The 4,999-nt window shown below is 63.0% G+C and overlaps 1 long non-coding RNA gene across 1 annotated transcript in view; it reads right to left on the bottom strand.

Annotated features, from left to right (window-relative positions):
• Nucleotides 1-4,948: 4,948 nt before the first annotated feature.
• Nucleotides 4,949-4,999, bottom strand: part of LOC148884108 (uncharacterized) — a 40,823-nt gene continuing 40,772 nt past the window's right edge. Inside the window, exon 3 of the long non-coding RNA XR_016118500.1 lies at nt 4,949-4,999. This exon is cut by the window's right edge and continues 693 nt beyond it. This is a non-coding gene — a long non-coding RNA (uncharacterized LOC148884108).

The raw sequence follows: 4,999 nt of genomic DNA, 5'->3' as shown, positions 1-4,999 counted from the left end.
TCCTCCAGCTCACTCCCCCCCAGCTCTGGTTCCCCGGGCGGCGTCTGGGGACCGGCTCGCTGTCGCCATGGAGGCTTGCTGGTTCCCCGGCGGCGTCTGGGGACCGGCGTTCACTTCAAACACTTGGAAAATATTCAAAAAGTGGAGGCCGAGATTCTCCCACGCATGCCCGCCTTTGGTGCTTGATAGTCGGCTTGAAGACCTCCGTAAACCCCCGCTGTCAGACTTCCAGGGAGGCTGCTCCATCACCCAGCTCACTCTCCCCGCAGCTCTGGTTCCCCGGGCGGCGTCTGGGGACCGGCTGGCCCGCTGTCAGACTTCCATGGAGGCTGCTTCATCCTCCAGCTCATTACCCCCCAGCTCTGGTTCCCCGGGCGGCGTCTGGGGTCCGGCTGGCCCGCTGTCAGACTTCCAGGGAGGCTGCTCCATCACCCAGCTCACTCCCCCGCAGCTCTGGTTCCCCGGGCGGCGTCTGGGGACCGGCGTTCGCCCGCTTGCTGGAGCTCAAACACTTAGAAAATATTCCAAAAGTGGAGGCCGAGATTCCCCCAAGCATGCCCGCCTTTGGTGCTTGATAGCCGGCTTGGAGACCTCCGCAAACCCCCGCTGTCAGACTTCCAGGGAGGCTGCTCCATCCCCCAGCTCATTCACCCCCAGCTCTGGTTCCCCGGGCGGCGTCTGGGGACCGGCTGTCGCCCCCTTGCTGGAGCTCAAACACTTAGAAAATATTCCAAAAGTGGAGGCCGAGATTCCCCCACGCATGCCCGCCTTTGGTGCTTGATAGTCGGCTTGGAGACCTCCGCAAAGCCCCGCTGTCAGACTTCCAGGGAGGCTGCTCCATCCTCCAGCTCAGTCCCACCCGACGCGGTTCCCCGGGCGGCGTCTGGGGACCGGCTGTCGCCCCCTTGCTGGAGCTCAAACACTTAGAAAATATTTCAAAAGTAGAGGCCGAGATTCCCCCACGCATGCCCGCCTTTGGTGCTTGATAGTCGGCTTGGAGACCTCCGCAAACCCCCGCTGTCAGACTTCCAGGGAGGCTGCGTCACCCTCCAGCTCAGTCCCACCCGACGCGGTTCCCCGGGCGGCGTCTGGGGACCGGCTCTCGCCCCCTTGCTGGAGCTCAAACACTTAGAAAATATTCCAAAAGTGGAGGCCGAGATTCCCCCACGCATGCCCGCCTTTGGTGCTTGATAGTCGGCTTGGAGACCTCCGCAAACCCCCGCTGTCAGACTTCCAGGGAGGCTGCGTCACCCTCCAGCTCAGTCCCACCCGACGCGGTTCCCCGGGCGGCGTCTGGGGACCGGCTCTCGCCCCCTTGCTGGAGCTCAAACACTTAGAAAATATTCCAAAAGTGGAGGCCGAGATTCCCCCACGCATGCCCGCCTTTGGTGCTTGATAGCCGGCTTGAAGACCTCCGCAAACCCCCGCTGTCAGACTTCCAGGGAGGCTGCTCCATCCTCCAGCTCAATTACACCCAGCTCTGGTTCCCCGGGCGGCGTCTGGGGACCGGCGTTCGCCGTCTTGCTGGAGCTCAAACACTTAGAAAATATTCCAAAAGTGGAGGCCGAGATTCCCCCACGCATGCCCGCCTTTGGTGCTTGATAGCCGGCTTGAAGACCTCCGCAAACCCCCGCTGTCAGACTTCCAGGGAGGCTGCGCCACCCTCCAGCTCAATTACACCCAGCTCTGGTTCCCCGGGCGGCGTCTGGGGTCCGGCTGGCCCGCTGTCAGACTTCCAGGGAGGCTGCTCCATCCCCCAGCTCACTCCCCCCCCAGCTCTGGTTCCCCGGGCGGCGTCTGGGGACCGGCGTTCGCCGTCTTGCTGGAGCTCCAACACTTAGAAAATATTTCAAAACTGGAGGCCGAGATTCCCCCACGCATGCCCGCCTTTGGTGCTTGATAGCCGGCTTGGAGACCTCCGCAAACCCCCGCTGTCAGACTTCCAGGGAGGCTGCTCCATCCTCCAGCTCAGTCCCACCCGACGCGGTTCCCCGGGCGGCGTCTGGGGACCGGCTGTCGCCCCCTTGCTGGAGCTCAAACACTTAGAAAATATTTCAAAAGTGGAGGCCGAGATTCCCCCACGCATGCCCGCCTTTGGTGCTTGATAGTCGGCTTGGAGACCTCCGCAAACCCCCGCTGTCAGACTTCCAGGGAGGCTGCGTCACCCTCCAGCTCAGTCCCACCCGACGCGGTTCCCCGGGCGGCGTCTGGGGACCGGCTCTCGCCCCCTTGCTGGAGCTCAAACACTTAGAAAATATTCCAAAAGTGGAGGCCGAGATTCCCCCACGCATGCCCGCCTTTGGTGCTTGATAGTCGGCTTGGAGACCTCCGCAAACCCCCGCTGTCAGACTTCCAGGGAGGCTGCGTCACCCTCCAGCTCAGTCCCACCCGACGCGGTTCCCCGGGCGGCGTCTGGGGACCGGCTCTCGCCCCCTTGCTGGAGCTCAAACACTTAGAAAATATTCCAAAAGTGGAGGCCGAGATTCCCCCACGCATGCCCGCCTTTGGTGCTTGATAGTCGGCTTGGAGACCTCCGCAAACCCCCGCTGTCAGACTTCCAGGGAGGCTGCGTCACCCTCCAGCTCAGTCCCTCCGCAAACCACCCGACGCGGTTCCCCGGGCGGCGTCTGGGGACCGGCTCTCGCCCCCTTGCTGGAGCTCAAACACTTAGAAAATATTCCAAAAGTGGAGGCCGAGATTCCCCCACGCATGCCCGCCTTTGGTGCTTGATAGCCGGCTTGAAGACCTCCGCAAACCCCCGCTGTCAGACTTCCAGGGAGGCTGCTCCATCCTCCAGCTCAATTACACCCAGCTCTGGTTCCCCGGGCGGCGTCTGGGGACCGGCGTTCGCCGTCTTGCTGGAGCTCAAACACTTAGAAAATATTCCAAAAGTGGAGGCCGAGATTCCCCCACGCATGCCCGCCTTTGGTGCTTGATAGCCGGCTTGAAGACCTCCGCAAACCCCCGCTGTCAGACTTCCAGGGAGGCTGCGCCACCCTCCAGCTCAATTACACCCAGCTCTGGTTCCCCGGGCGGCGTCTGGGGTCCGGCTGGCCCGCTGTCAGACTTCCAGGGAGGCTGCTCCATCCCCCAGCTCACTCCCCCCCCAGCTCTGGTTCCCCGGGCGGCGTCTGGGGACCGGCGTTCGCCGTCTTGCTGGAGCTCCAACACTTAGAAAATATTTCAAAACTGGAGGCCGAGATTCCCCCACGCATGCCCGCCTTTGGTGCTTGATAGCCGGCTTGGAGACCTCCGCAAACCCCCGCTGTCAGACTTCCAGGGAGGCTGCTCCATCCTCCAGCTCAGTCCCACCCGACGCGGTTCCCCGGGCGGCGTCTGGGGACCGGCTGTCGCCGCCTGGGAGGCGTTTGCCTCCAGCTCGGTCCGCCTGGGAGGCGTTTGCCTTCGGCTCTCGCCGCCTGGGAGGCGTTTACCTCCAGCTCTGGTTCCCTGGGAGGCGTTTGCCTCCAGCTCGGTCCGCCTGGGAGGCGTTTGCCTTCGGCTCTCGCCGCCTGGGAGGCGTTTACCTCCAGCTCTGGTTCCCTGGGAGGCGTTTGCCTCCAGCTCGGTCCGCCTGGGAGGCGTTTGCCTTCGGCTCTCGCCGCCTGGGAGGCGTTTGCCTTCGGCTCTCGCCGCCTGGGAGGCGTTTACCTCCAGCTCTGGTTCCCTGGGAGGCGTTTGACTTCAGCTCAGTCCGCCTGGGAGGCGTTTGGTTTCGGGTTCTTTTTTCCTTTTTTTAGTCCCCAGCGCCGCTTCCCAGTCTCCACGACCCCTGGTAGTTCCCAATTTTTTTTTCCCCGGCCTTGAGGCTTAATCTCCGGCTTTTTTCTCCCCCCAGCGCCGCGCTCCAAGTCGCCACGACCCCTGGTAGTTCCCGAATTTTTTTTACCCGGCTTTGAGGCTTTGTCTCGGGCTTTTTTTCTCCCCCCAGCGCCGCTCCCCAAGTCGCCGCGCCCCTGGTAGTTCCCGCACTTGAACGGCCGCCGATGGCGCTTGCCTCCCGGCCTCAACACCTCCGTAGGTAGCCGGTCTGGCGCCTGGAGGATAGAGGCCGGAGGCAAACGCCACCTGCCCGACTTCGCTGGTTCCCCTTCGGCCTCAAGACCTCCGCGAGTGCCCGGTCTTGAACTCTGGAACCAGAGGCCGACCTCAAGCGCCTCCTGCCCGACTTTGCTGGTTCCCCTTCGGCCTCAAGACCTCCGCAAGTGCCCGGTCTGGAACTCTGGAACCAGACGCCGACCTCCAGCGCCGCCTGCCCGACTTTGCTGGTTCCCCTTCGGCCTCAGGACCTCCGCGAATGCCCGGTCTGGAACTCTGGCACCAGAGGCCGACCTCCAGCGCCGCCTGCCCGACTTTGCTGGTTCCCTCTCGGCCTCACAACCTCCATGGGTGACCTGCTTGACACTTGGGAAAATTTCAACACTTGGGAAATGTTAGAGGCCGACTTCCAGCGCCGCCTGCCCGACTTTGCTGGTTCCCCGTCGGCCTCAAGACCTCCGCGAATGCCCGGTCTGGAACTCTGGAACCAGACGCCGACCTCCAGCGCCGCCTGCCCGACTTTGCTGGTTCCCTCTCGGCCTCACAACCTCCATGGGTGACCTGCTTGACACTTAGAAAAATTTCAACACTTGGGAAATGTTAGAGGCCGACTTCCAGCGCCGCCTGCCCGACTTCGCTGGTTCCCTGTCGGCCTCAAGACCTCCGCGAATGCCCGGTCTGGAACTCTGGAACTCTGGAACCAGACGCCGACTTCCAGCGCCGCCTGCCCGACTTTGCTGGTTCCCTCTCGGCCTCACAACCTTCATGGGTGACCTGCTTGACACTTAGAAAAATTTCAACACTTGGGAAATGTTAGAGGCCGACTTCCAGCGCCGCCTGCCCGACTTTGCTGGTTCCCCTTCGGCCTCAAGACCTCCGCGAATGCCCGGTCTGGAACTCTGGCACCAGACGCCGACCTCCAGCGCCGCCTGCCCGACTTTGCTGGTTCCCCTTCGGCCTC

This window comes from Hippocampus bargibanti, linkage group LG19, assembly GCF_051943395.1.
Source record: "Hippocampus bargibanti isolate YZ-2025 linkage group LG19, ASM5194339v1, whole genome shotgun sequence".
NCBI lineage: Eukaryota > Metazoa > Chordata > Actinopteri > Syngnathiformes > Syngnathidae > Hippocampus > Hippocampus bargibanti.
Note: the sequence above shows the minus strand (reverse complement) of the source record. Positions and strands in the feature narration are given on the sequence as shown.